This window comes from Panthera onca, chromosome C2, assembly GCF_046562875.1.
Source record: "Panthera onca isolate mPanOnc1 chromosome C2, mPanOnc1 haplotype 2, whole genome shotgun sequence".
Lineage (NCBI taxonomy): Eukaryota > Metazoa > Chordata > Mammalia > Carnivora > Felidae > Panthera > Panthera onca.
Window position 1 is genome coordinate 13,826,592 of NC_138347.1, and position 14,645 is coordinate 13,841,236.

The 14,645-nt window shown below is 40.7% G+C and overlaps 1 pseudogene; it reads right to left on the reverse strand.

The window, feature by feature from the left end:
• Positions 1 to 1,407: 1,407 nt before the first annotated feature.
• On the reverse strand, positions 1,408 to 2,043 carry LOC132683921 (single-stranded DNA-binding protein, mitochondrial pseudogene; annotated as a pseudogene).
• Between the last annotated feature and the right edge of the window lie 12,602 nt (positions 2,044 to 14,645).

Below are 14,645 nucleotides of genomic sequence, written 5' to 3' on the forward strand. Positions count from 1 at the left end.
TTTTTAACTGTCTCTAATTTTTTCTTTGGTCCATTGGTCATGCAGGAGGGTGTTGTTTAACTTTCATGTGTTTGAAAATTTTCCAGATTTTCTCTTGTTATTGACTTCTAGTTCCACATGTTATGGTCTGAGAAGATACGTGGTATGATTGCATCCTTCTTGAACTTGCTAAGACTCATTTTGTGGCCTAATGAATGGTCTGTCCTAGAAGATGTTCTATGTGCACTTGAGAAGAATGTGCATTCTGCTGTTGTTGGAGAGAATGTTCTGTATATGTCTGTTAGGTCCATTTGGTCTATACTGTTGTTCAAATTTACTGTGTCCTTATTGATTCTCTGTCTGGATGATCTATCAGTCGTTAAGAGTGGGGCATTAAAGTCCCCAACTATTATTGTGTTACTGTTTATTTTTCCTTTTAGCTCTGTTAGTTTTCACTTTATATATTTAGGTGCTCCGATGAACAAAGCTATTGTATTGTACAGCATTTCCCTGAAGGCTGGAAGAATGGTTTAGAGATGCTGATGGCAGGCAAGATTTAATCACCAACTCTGAGCTGAAAAGATGGGGTAACTCAATGCTTTAGTAGTCAGAACTGAGGTGAAGTCACAGAAAACTGTACCAAGTTAAATGAATGTATTTTTTAATTTGTTCTTTCATTTTTCTCTTGGTCTAATTTTAAAACCACAAAATGATAGGAATTATTACTCAAATAAATGTTGGCTTTCAGGTTATTCTCACAGAAAAATCTCAGTTATCATTTATGTTCTTTGGGTCTGTGGTATTTTGAGCCAGTTGTCAGTTTTAAGTGAAAGAAAGTTAACTGATATTAATAATAATAATACAAAAAAGACGTCCTTAGCTCACTTAACTGAAAAGCTCAGGAATAGAGGAACTAGATTCAAGGGTTCCCTGACATCATTTTCTTTACCCTCAGTCCTGCTCTTTTCTGCACTGGCTGGTCTCAGCCTAATGTCCCTCTGTGGTCCCAAGATGGCGTTCAGAAGCCCTGTCTAGTCACTCATGACATTGAAAGACTGACAATTGCTTCAGATATCACCTTAGACAATTTCTTATAATCCTTTTCACAAACAGACTGACTGACAATAAGAAACCACATGTGATAACCTCTTCAGGGTCTCCAGGGAAACTTGGGTTCCTGTAAAAGTACAAAACTCATGAACCTACTATTCCTATAAACATCTGCATGTCAAATTACAAGTTTAGCTTATAATAAATTTTATTTTCTCCCATCCAGGCTGGCCACCATTCCTGAGAGTTGCTCATGTCACTGGATGAAAGATAATTCACCAACTCACATGTTTACACTGGAGGGGGGCAGGGTGCATAGGACGACATTTGCTGAGGAGCAGGTCACCTGCATTTTATTTTATTTTATTTTATTTTTTTATATAAAAGAATATTTTAATTCTTGTCCTTAGGAACTATAAAGACTATACGTGATTTGGAAATGAGACCGTACCAAACAATGGCCAAAGAAGAATCGTCCACTCTATGCCTTTTCTTTGGTCTGGTCACTCAGAAATATAATATTATCAGCTATGATTGTTGTTGCCTGTCGCCTCACATTGTTTTTATCTGTGTATTCACCATAGTCGACTTTCCCTTCCGCACAGATACGGGACCCCTTTTTCACATACTGATACGCCACATCTCTGAGGCCTGGTCGGAATACTGATATTCTGTGCCATGTTGTCTTTTGACTGACATCACCCATTTGCTATACTTCACTCTCCCCTGACCGCCACATCTCATTCGTTGCTAGAGAAAATATTGTGACCGGGTTCTTCCCTTCCACCTGTCTCATGATGGGGTCCTGACCCACTCGCCCAAGGAGCTGCACACGGTTCAGAGATGTTTCAAGAACCAAGCTGCTGGCTATTTCAGACTCGTGTCTTACAAACTGATGAAACACCTGTAATACAGGTCTCCGAAACATGGCTTCTATTTGCTTTTCCTACAACCTAGTGTTTGGTCTTCCTCTAGCAAAGAACTCGTGGCTCCCTCCACCCTCACCGGACGCTCTAGCCCAAACTAACCACCTGCATTTTATTTTAATTCAGCCACTTGTGCTGGGCATGACTGCAGTCCGGTTATGTCTGTAATTACTGTTGCTGCTTCTCCCAGCACCCAGAGGTGTGTAGTAATTAGCAAGAGGGCATGCATGGAAAGCTTTAGGAGTTCCTTGAAAATCAAAATGCTGAGGGATGTTACTCTGTGACTGAAGAGAAGGGGTGGAAAATAAGGTGGGGCTGACCCTGATCCATCATGCTCCTTCCATCTTTGGGAATTGGCCCCTTTGTCACAGCGAATTGGAAGTTTCACACTTGTCTGAAGCATTTGGGTGAGTGAGGTCCCGTGGCAAGGGCTTTGCCGAGTTGTGCGAGTGCAGTCCGGTCAGAAAGGTGACTGAGTGATTAGGTTCCTCTCCATAGCACTGGTCCATCCGTGATGTGCTCCTGAAGAACCTTGGGCCATCGTTCACTCCTCCTGCCATCTTGTTCACGTTCAAGTTATCAAGTTACGTTGTCCAGTTTCAAGCCACGGCCACTGCTTCTTTCACTTTCCGAAATCTTCCCCTCTGTTTGTCTCTGCCTCTTCCATAGGATTGTCTTCTAAAAACATGTACACATGTCAGTCCTCAGGGGGTCATCCTTCCCTGTTGGCCTCAGTGCCAGTGAATAATGGCCCAACCCTACAGCCTGGCTCTGAAGACCTTCTTGGGGCTGGGAGTTACTGACCTCTTAAAAACGTCTTTTTCTTTTGTCCTTAATGAGCTCTCTACTCTCCCACATGTTCAGGCTCTTTGAATAACTTTCTCTAAACCATGTGCCAGCTTCCTTAGTTGTGTAAAAGAGTGACAATACTTCCCTCTCCCAGGTAGAGCAACAGATTAGATGGAACATTTCATGGAAAGAGTCGAAAACATTTATGTGGTCACAAAATGGTGGTTGCTATTATTATAATCTTTTCTTCGTGGCTTAGCCTGAGAGCTGTTTCTTTTCCCATGTTGTCTTTGTCCTTGGCCTAGGGGGATTTTTTTCTTCCCTTGAAATCCTAGAGTACTCAGTCTCCTTCCAAATCATACTTTGGTATCACATAAAAATTATCATGTACTTGGAGTTGGTATCAAGTCCAACTTTATGTGCTTTTATGATACACTAAGCTTCAGATGCCCCTGTATTATGCTTTTTCTTCCTCCGTTGCAAGGGCTCTCTGGACACCAACTTGCCTAGTGGCCTCAGGCTTACCTCTTCCATGTCACCAAGCATGGCCATGAGAATGCAGTGTGGCTGTTGTGACCACCATTGTGCTCATGGAAACAAGAGCCGCAGTAGGTCCAGTGGTGAAGGGGTGCAGAGTCTTGGGACAAGGTAGAGACACAACCTGGGGATGGTTTGTCTTCGTTTGCGGAACCTCCGAATGGGGTCACCAAGAGTTAGGCCAGAAGGTTTGAGGGCCCAAGCCCCCACCAGGGTCTGTCCTGCTAAGGTGACCCTAGAGATAGGAGGTGAGTTGGATTTAGATTTGGAGCTGGTCAAGGCTCGCGGGACTGCCTCAAAACTGAGTTAAAGGGCCACACCTAAGGTGTGAGATCTGGCTTCCCAGTGGCTTTCTAGGGGTGCCAGGTAATACAATGGGGGTGAACTTGGACCAGTGAGAACCAGGAGACAAGAATGAGCCTGCATATTTCTCCTTTCTTCCCCCATATGGTTCACAGGCTCCAGTTTTCTTTCTTTCTTTCTGTTTCATTTGGAGATGGTCCATGCAAGAGGGCAAAATGTACTTTATGCTGAAGGTGTGGGCAGCTGGGTGGGGGTCCACCTTCTCTTTTCTATGTTTTCTACCCTACTATCCTTTCCCCCTCACTCTGGCTTTTGATACATTGTATTCCCTAAGAAAAAAGTGTGCAAGTGTCCCATATGTTTCTGTTTCCTAGGGAACCCTGCCAGGAAAATCTTAATCTACATTTCTCTCTCTTCTCTGGATTCTCCTCTCCTCTGCTCTCCTCTATTTTGTTCCAAGCATGATCCTAGAGAGGAGAAATTCTATGGAGGATTCCCAACATTTCTTCATCTGAGGCGAATGCCTTATCACACCATGGGGCGGTAGCTTTCTGAGTGGGATTTGGGAAGCTAAGCTTCATAAAATAAATGTGGGTGCTCTCCAATTTTAAGTAGTCCCTTGCACGAAAATTCTTATTTACTCAAAAGATTAGTTGGAAGGATGATTGTTTTCTTTACAAAAGAGTTTCACATAAGCTTCTATCACATATAAGTAATGATTTGATTAAATACATTTTCAATTGTCAATGAACTTCACAGTTGTAATCCAAGTATAAAAGGCTGTGAGGAGGCTGGCTATTGCTTAGGATTGCTGCCCAGAAGAGAAGGCACATACCCACGCTTCCCTGGAAGATTTGCCTTGCTCTTTCACTGCCTCTGTGGTGGGACTAATATTCCAAAAACCTTCCACCTCAGCACTGGGGTGCTTCGTAAATGTCTGACATGGTTCTGTGTGTGTGTGTGTGTGTGTGTGTGTGTGTGTGCGTGTGGTGGGGTAGTAGGTAGAATAATGGCCTCCCCAAATGCCCATGTCCTCATCTCTGAAATCTGCGAATATGTTACCTTACCTGGGAAAAGGGACTTTGCACATGTGATTAAGCTGAGGACCTCGAAAGGGGGTGATTACCTTGGATCAGTCATGTGGCTCCTAATATAGCCACGACTGTCCTAATAAGGGGGAGGCAGGACTGTCCGAGTCACAGAAATGTGAAGATGCTGCCCTGCTGGTTTTGAAGGTAGAGGAAGGGACCATAAGCCCACAAACGTAAGACACCTTTAGGAACCAGGAAAGGCAAGGAAATAGATTCTCCCTCTGAGCCTCTACTGAGGGCCTGAACACAGGCCCCCTGGCACAGTGATTTTACTCGGTAGGATTTGACCCACAGAACAAGATAATACACAGCAAGATAATAAATTTGTGTTGTTTTCAGTCACTAAGTTTGTGGCAATTTGTTACAACAGCCATAGGAAACTAATATGGGGTAAAATATTAATTTTTGAGTTACGTGTAGCTAATTGTTTAAATACTTTTTAAGCCTATCATTGGTGTTAGGCACACCGGTCAGTAACACGGACATGGCCACTTTCTTCTTGGAGCTTGCAGTTGATACGGCAACTTGGCTAGCATCCCACCAGGTTCATAATTTTATCAGATTGCGTGTTATATTCATTGGTTACGATGTTTCTTTTTCTCCATGTGATTTTTTTCTCATTAAGAAGTCATTTCTAATTGAAACCATCAAACATTTCACACTTACTATGTAGAAGGTGTGGTGAATGGATATCCATTAGTGAGATAAACAATCTTTTTAAGGGGCGCCTGGGTGGCTCGGTAAGTTAAGCCTCCGACTTTGGCTCAGGTCATGATCTCATGGTTCGTGGGTTCGAGCCCCGCATCGGGCTCTGGGCTGACAGCTCGGAGCCTGGCGCCTGCTTCGGATTCTGTGTCTCCCTCTCTCTCTGGCCTCTCCCTTGCTCCCACTCTCTCTCTCAAAAATAAACATTTGGGGCGCCTGGGTGGCTCAGTCGGCTAAGCGTCCGACTTCAGCTCAGGTCACGATCTCACGGTTCGTGGGTTCGAGCCCCGCGTCGGGCTCTGTGCTTACAGCTCAGAGCCTGGAGCCTGTTTCAGATTCTGTGTCTCCCTCTCTCTCTGACCCTCCCCCGTTCATGCTCTATCTCTCTCTGTCTCAAAAATAAATAAACGTTAAAAAAAAATTTTTTTTTAAAAAATAAAAAATAAAAAAAATAAACATTTAAAAAAAAAAGAGAGTCTTTTCAAGAAATTGCCAATGCATTTGTAAAACTGGGAGAAGTCCACAATACACAACTAAATGTACAAAGCAGTATACGAATTTTGGTAGAAGAGATTTGGGCTGGAAGCAGAACTGAGGAGGATGCCTTGGTTCTCCCTCCACTTGGCAACTCTGTACTAGATAGATTCCGTGTTGTACTTGGCCTTGCAGAAGAGGAACGCCTACTGCCTATGGATCTAGTTTCTCTGCAGATCCCAACCCTGCTTGTTAATCCGAACTATACCCAGCTTCAAGAACAGCCCGTGTCCCTTTAAACGTAAACTTACTCTAGAGGCAGGTCAAGGTTGTACCAAATGTTAATCTTGCCCCGTTAATTTTTACTGCACACAAAGGAAGGGAAATTCTTTTAAAGGCATACTATTCATCTCATTTTTATTCCTTCAGTTAAACATCTCCGTCCTGTGTTCCATCAGCAGTGTGGCCCTGTTGTGCTTTGCTGCTTTATTGTCTCCTCGGACGTTGCTGGGACCGGATTGGGAGGACAGGAGCCTTGGGCTCCCCTGGAGGTCAGAGTATGTATGGCCGGCTATGCTAAGTGCCTCAAGAGACTCCTAGAATTTCTGGGCATGAATGGACCCCAGGGGAGGAATGCGTCAGGAGGTCAGTGGGTCACGGAATCCTGCATGGAGGAAGGGAACACTCTGTGCCTCAAAGGACAGGGATGATGTGACAGTGTTGTCCAGGTAGGAGCCTACAGCGAACAAACCAGAGAAGTGGGAATCTGTGGTGTTTAGAGTCCAGATCCTACACTATTTTGACCTGACTTTGTCAAGCAATTTTAGTTGTCTGATTTGAGTCTTTCTCAAAATATAACTGGTATTTATAGAAGAGTTCTGCAGCTGAAGTTCTTAGATGGAGTAAAGTGATTATGTTGAGAAATCAGGGAAGTTTAGGACCTGGATTTGTTCTTAATCCTTTTTAATTGGAAGCCCCCAGGGAAACAGCTGTCTCTGGCCCTTTATTCACCTGCAGATTAATTGAAACTGGTAATTACTTGACAATTTCTCTGGTCCTTGGTTCAAGAGCTGATTTAAGAGAGGAACGCTAAAGAACAGCAAGATGGCAAGGATTATAGTCGTTTCCTACCATTGCACAATTGGTGTGCAAAGAAGAGGACAGCAGCATGAGATAATGCAGATGAATTTCAATCGCGTGAATTTACTCTCCGTGGAGTCTGCAGCGAAGCCTGCTTCTAGTAGTGAAAGGGTAGATGATATTTTCTTTTTAAGTCGATCTTTAAATTTTTAAATTAAACTCCAATAAATCTGAGTGTGGAAGTGATTGAGCATAAATTATCATGGTCTTAGGTACTGTATTTAAAAACTGGTTAATTAAGACTCTCTCAGAGAGACCCTCTAAGTGCAAGATTCCATAAATTATGGAAATATTCTAGGGCGGAGGGTCTTGGATGACACTGTTTAGATAACAGAACAGTAATTGTTATAGATTGTTATAGAACAGATTGTTGTAGAATGGTCTACCATAAATATATTAATTTAACTTTATTTTACTTAGCATATGTATGATCTCATTATTGGAGTCTCATTCCTCTGTGTCTATGTTTTCTAGCTTTCTTGAGTTTCCCACTGAATTAAAATTTCTTTCAGTAGATAATACAACCTGAGCAGTCATTAGTCATGACCATTTTTAAAAATGTTTGTTTGTTTGTTTATTTATTTAGAGTGAGAGGGGGAGGGGCAGAGAGAGAGGGAGAGAGAAAATCCCAAGCAGGCTCTTTTTCCTGGGGCTCCAATCCCACCAACCATGAGATCATACCTGGAGCCGAAACCAAGAGTTGGATGCTTAACTGACTGAGCCACCCAGGTGCCCCAGTCTTGACCATTTTATTTTATTTATTTATTTTTAATTTAATTTTTTATTTTTTAAAATTTACATCCAGATTAGTTAGCATATAGTGCAGCAATGATTTCAGGAGTAGATTCCTTAGTGCCCCTTACCCATTTAGCCCATCCCCCCTCCCACAACTCCAGTAATCCTCAGTTTGTTCTCCATATTTATGAGTCTCTTCTGTCTTGTTCCCCTCCCTGTTTTTACATTATTTTTGTTTTCCTTCCCTTAGGTTCATCTGTTTTGTCTCTTAAAGTCCTCATATGAGTGAAGTCATATGATTTTTATCTTTCTCTGACTAATTTCACTTAGCATAATACCCTCCAGTTCCATCCACGTAGTTGCAAATGGCAAGATTTCATTCTTTCTGTTTGCTGAGTAATACTCCATTGTATATATATACCATGTCTTCTTTACCCATTCATCCATCGATGGACATTTGGGCTCTTCCCATACTTTGGCTATTGTTGATAGCGCTGCTATAAACATGGGGGTGCATGTGTCCCTTTGAAACAGCACACTTGTATCCCGTGGATAAATGCCTAGTAGTGCAATTGCTGGGTCGTAGGGTAGTTTTATTTTTAGTTTTTTGAGGAACCTCCATACTGTTTTCCAGAGTGGCTGTACCAGCTTGCATTCTCACCAATGCAAAAGAGCCCATTTCTTCACTGGATTATTTGTTTTTTGGGTGTTGAGTTTGATAAGTTCTTTATAGATTTTGCGTACTAGCCCTTTATCCAATATGTCATTTGCAAATATCTTCTTCCATTCTGTCAGTTGCCTTTTAGTTTTGCTGATTATTTCCTTCACTGTGCAGAAGCTTTTTATTTTGATGAGGTCCCAGTAGTTCATTTTTGCTTTTGTTTCCCTTGCCTCTCTCTGGATACGTGTTGAGTAAGAAGTTGCTGCGGCCAAGATCAAAGAGGTTTTTGCATGCTTTCTCCTCGAGGATTTTGATGGCTTCCTGTCTTACATTGAGGTGTTTCATCCATTTTGAGTTTATTTTTGTGTATGGTGTAAGAAAGTGGTCCAGGTTCATTCTTCTGCATGTCAGTGTCCAGTTTTCCCAGCACCACTTGCTGAAGAGACTGTCTTTATTCCATTGGATATTCTTTCCTGCTTTGTCAAAGATGGAGGCCATACGTTTGTGGGCCCATTTCTGGGTTCTCTATTCTGTTCCATTGATCTGAGTGTCTATTCTTGTGCCAGTACCGTACTGTCTTGATGGTTACAGCTTTGCAGTATAGCTTGAAGTCTGGGGTTGTGATGCCTTCTTTAGTTTTCTTTTTCAAGATTGCTTTGGCTATTCAGGGTCTTTTCTGGTTCCATACAAATTTTAGGATTATTTGTTCTAGCTCTGTGAAGAATGCTGGTGTTATTTTGATAGGGATTGCATTGAATATGTAGATTGCTTTGGGTAGTATTGACATTTTAACAATATTTGTTCTTCCTATCCAGGAGCATGGAATCTTTTTCCATTTCTTTGTGTCTTCCTCAATTTCTTTCATAAGCTTTCTATAGTTTTCAGTGTATAGATTTTTCACCTCTTCAGTTAGATTTATTTTTAGGTATTTTATGGTTTTTTGTGCAACTGTAAATGGGATCAATTCCTTGATTTCTCTTTCTGTCACTTCATTGTTGGTGTGTAGGAATGCAATCAATTTCTGTGCATTGATTTTATATCCTGCAACTTTGTTGAATTCATGAATCAATTCTAGCAGTTTTTTGGTGGAATCTTTTGGGTTTTCCATATAGAGTATCATGTCATCTGTGAAGAGTGAAAGTTTGACCTCCTCCTGGCCTATTTGGATGCCTTTTATTTCTTTGTGTTTTCTGATTGCAGAGGCTAAGGCTTCCAATACTATGTTGAATAACAGTGGTTAGAGTGGACATCCCTGTCTTGTTCCTGACCTCAGGGGGAAAGCTCTCAGTTTTTCCCCATTGAGGATGATATTAGCGTTGAGTCATTCACGTATGGCTTTTATGATCTCGAGGTATGCTCCTTCTATCCCTGCTTTCTTGAGAGTTTTTTTTATCAAGAAAGGATGCTGTATTTTGTCAAATGCTTTCTCTGCATCTATTGAGAGGGTCATATGGTTCTTGTCCTTTCTTTTATTGATGTGATGAATCATGTTAATTGTTTTGCGGATATTGAATCAGCCCTGCATCCCAGGTATAAATCCCACTTGGTCGTGGTGAATAATTTTTTGAATGTATTGTTGGATCCGGTTGGCTAATATCTTGTTGAGGATTTTTGCATCCATGTTCATCAGGGAAATTGGTCTGTAGTTCTCCTTTTTAGTGGGGTCTCTGGTTTTGGAATCCAGGTGTTGCTGGCTTCATAGAAAGAGTTTGGACGTTTTCCTTCCCTTTCAATTTTTTGGAACACCTTCAACAGAATTGGTGTTAACTCTTCCTTAAATGTTTGGTAGAATTCCCCTGGAAAGCCATCTGGCCCTGGACTCTTGTTTTTTGGCAGATTTTTGATTACTAATTCAATTTCCTTACTAGTTATGGGTCTGTTCAAATTTTTAATTTCTTTCTATTTCAGTTTTGGTAGTGTGTATGTTTCTAGGAATTTGTCCATTTCCTCCAGATTGCCCATTTTATTGGCATATAATTGCTCATAATATTATCTCATTATTGTTTTTATTTCTGCTGTGTTGGTTGTGATCTCTCCTCTTTCATTCTTGATTTTATTTATTTGGGTCCCTTCCTTTTTCTTTTTGATCAAACTGGCTAGTGGCTTAACAATTTTGTTAATTCTTTCAAAGAACCAGCTTCTGGTTTCATTGATCTGTAGTACTGTTTTTTTGGTTTCGATAGCATTAATTTCTGCTCTAATCTTTGTATTTCCTGTCTTCTGCTGGTTTTGGGTTTTATTTCCTGTTCTTTTTCCAGCTCCTTAAGGTGTAATGTTAGGTTGTGTATCTGCGATCTTTCTTCCTTCTTTAGGAAGACCTGGATTGCTATATACTTTCCCCATATGACTGCCTTTGCTACGTTCCAGAGGTTTTGGGTTGTGGTATTATCACTTTCGTTGACTTCCATCTACTTTTTAATTTCCTCTTTAACTTCTTGGTTAGCCCACTCATTCTTTAGTAGGATGTTCTTCAATCTCCAAATATTTGTTACCTTTCCAAATTTTTTTCTTGTGGTTGATTTAGAGTTTCATAACGTCGTGGTCTGAAAATATGCACGGTATGATCTTGATCTTTTTGTACTTAGGGCTGATTTGTGTCCCAGTATATGGTCAATTCTGGAGAACGTTCCATGTGCACTGGAGAAGAATGTATATTCTGCTGCTTTAGGATGAAATGTTCTGAATATATCTGTTAAGTCCATCTGGTCCAGTGTGTCATTCAAAGCCATTGTTTCCTTGTTGATTTTTTGATCTGTCCATTGTTGTGAGTGGGGTGTTGAAGTCTCCTACTATTATGGTATTACTATTGATGAGTTTCTTGATGTTTGTGATTAATTGATTTATATACTTGGGTGCTTTCACATTTGGCGCATAAACGTTTACAATTGTTAGGTCTTTTTGGTGGATAGACCCCTTGATTATCATATAATGCACTTCTGCATCTCTTGATACAGTCTTTATTTTAAAGTCTAGATTGTCTGATATAAGTATGGCTACTCCGGCTTTCTTTTGTTCACCATTAGCATGATGGATGCGTTCTTCATCCCCTTATTTTCTTTCTTTTTTTTTTTTCAATATATGAAGTTTATTGTCAAATCGGTTTCCATACAACACCCAGTGCTCATCCCAAAAGGTGCCCTCCTCGATACCCATCACCCGCCCTCCCCTCCCTCCCACCCCCCTCAACCCTCAGTTCTCAGTTTTTTAAGAGTCTCTTATGCTTTGGCTCTCTTCCATTCTAACCTCTTTTTTTTTTTTTTTTTTTTTTTTCCTTCCCCTTCCCCATGGGTTTCTGTTAAGTTTCTCAGGATCCACATAAGAGTGAAACCATATGCTATCTGTCTTTCTCTGTATGGCTTATTTCACTTAGCATAACTCCATCCCCTTACTTTCAATCTGAAGGTGTCTTTAGGTCTAAAGTGGGTCTCTTGTAAACAGCATATAGATGGATCTTGTTTTCTTATCCATTCTGTTACCCTATGTCTTTTGATTGGAGCATTGAGTCCATTGACGTTTAGAGTACTGAAAGATCTGAATTTATGGCCATTATGATGCTTGTAGAGTTGGAGTTTCTGGTGGTGTTCTCTGGTCATTTCTAATCTTTGTTGCTTTATATATATGTGTATATATATATATATATATATTCATCTTTTCTCCCCTCAGAGAGTCCCCCTTAAAATTTCTTGCAGGGCTGGTTTAGTGGTCACAAATTTTTGTTTGTCTGGGACACTTTTTGTCTCTCCTATTTTGAATGACAGCCTTGCTGGATAAAGAATTCTTGGCTGCATATTTTTCTGATTCAGCACACTGAATATATCCTGCCACTCCTTTCTGGCCTGTCAAGTTTCTGTGGATAGGTCTGCTGCAAACCTGAACTGTCTTCCCTTGTAGGTTAGGGACTTTTTTTTACCTTGCTGCTTTCATGATTCTCTCCTTGCGTGAGTATTTTGTGAATTTGACTATGATATGCCTTGTTGATGGTCGGTTTTTGTTGAATCTCATGGGGATCCTCTGTGCTTCCTGGATTTTGATGTCTGTGTCGTTCCCCAGGTTAGGAAAGTTTTCTGCGATGATTTGCTCATATAACCCTTCTACCCCTATTTCTCTCTCTTCCTTTTCTGGGGCCCCTATGATTCTGATGTTGTTCCTTTTTAATGAGTCACTGATTTCTCTAATTCTTAAATTGTGCTCTTTTGCCTTAAGCTCCCTCTTTTTTTTCTGCTTCATTATTCTCTATAAGTTTGTCCTCTATATTGCTGACTCTCTGTTCTGCCTCATCCATCCTTGCCGCCATGGCATCCATTCGAGATTGCAGCTCAGTTATAGCATTTTAAATTTCATTCTGGCTATTTTTTACTTCTTTTATATCTGCAGAAAGGGATTCTAATCTATTTTCGACTCCAGCTAGTATTCCTATTATCGTGATTCTAAATTCTGGTTCAGACATCTTGCTTGTATCTGTGTTGGTTAAATCCCTGGCTGTTGTTTCTTTGTGCTCTTTCTTTTGGGGTGAATTCCTTCATTTTGCCATTTTGAAGGGAGAAAAGGAATTAATGAGGTAGAAAAATTAAAATTAAAAACATATTAAAATTAAAAACATATTAAAATTAAAAAATTAAAAACACACACAAAAATCGAATAAGTGATGCTAGATCCTAGGTGTGTTTTGGTCTGGGTGTTGAAAGTGGTTTGACAGATTAGAGAAAAAAAAGGGGGGGGAAGAAAAAAAAGAAATCGTTTGAGAATCTGAAAAAACAAATACACTGAAGTAGACTAAAATGAGATGATGGAAGTAAAATAGAATTTGAAAAAATATACACAAAAGTAAAGAATATAGTAGAAAAAAATTAAAAAAAATATTTTTAATAAAAATTAAAAATAAAAATGAATTTTTTCTTTTTCTATATTTAAGAAAAAGAAAAGAAATGAAAAATAGAAAAAGAAAAAGAAAAAAGAAAAAAGGAAATTGTTGAAAATTTGAAAAAGTGGATATACTGTAGTAGACTAAAATAAAACAATGGAAATAAAATAGAATTTGAAAAAATTTACATAAAAGCAAAAAATATAAAAAATTAAAGAAAAATATTTTTAATAGAAATTTAAAGTAAAAATGAAGTTTTTCTCTTTCTGCATTCAAGAAAAAGTAAAGAAACAAAAAAGAAAAAAGAAAAAGAAAAAAAAGGAGATCGTTTGAAAATTTGAAAAGGTGAATACACTGAAGCAGACTAAAATAAAGTGATGCAAGTAAAATAGAATTTGAAAAAAATTACACAAAAGTAAAAAATATAGTAGTAAAAATTAAAGAAAAATATTTTTAATAAAAATTGAAAATAAAAATGAATTTTTTCTCTTTCTGTATTCAAGAAAGAGAAGTGTAAAAGACAAAAAAAAAGAAAGAAAATTGAATAGATGGACCTGCTAACAGATTGAAGTAGGACTGAAATTACTTCGTTTTCCCCTAGAAGTTAGTCTATGTAGCTCTTTATAGGCCATAAACTAAGCGGCGGTGAGACTTGTTTTCTTGAAGAGCTAAGTTGGCCCCGTTGGGCGGGGCTCAGTGTAACGGCTCTCTCTCCACTAGATGGCGCTGCTAGCCTACTGGGGTGGAGTGTTGCGGTGCTCATTGGTGCGCATGCGCGGGAGTTGTGAAAAATGGCGCCACCCAGTCTGTTCTCCCCTATCAGCAATCCCCGCACCGGTCCTCTGTCTTCATCTCTCATCCACTCCCTGCTTTTCCACTCTCCGTGACCAGGCCCCAGGCAGCACCTCTCTCCCGAGTTCTGTCTCAGATGCGGCTGTTTTCCCCGGCCCCTTACTTCTGAAGGACTGCGGCTTTGACCCGCTTCGCCCCTCTGCGGGAGGGTCTCACTGAGCACTGGCCGAAAGAGCAATGGCCGAATGTCGGCTGCACCCAGGAACGCCCGCTGGACCCTGCTGCTGCCGGTACCCCGAGACTGCGGCCAGGAGCCAGCCCACCCCAGAAAAAGTTCGCGAGACATTGTAGCAGCAGCGTTTCAGGGATTATGGAAAAGCACAACACACATCTGGCACCAGGCTTCACCCTAAAGACCTTGCCCCAATACCAGCAAATGTGGCCGCCTTCTGGAGTCTGCTGGGACCAGGTGGCTTCAACAGCCTCTACCAAATGTCCTTCCAGCAGTGGAACCGCTTTTCCCCGTGTGGCCCGAGAACCTCCCGGACCCCACTCTGCTCCTGGGGATTCGCCCTTCCCACCCAAGCACCGCCAGGTAGGGA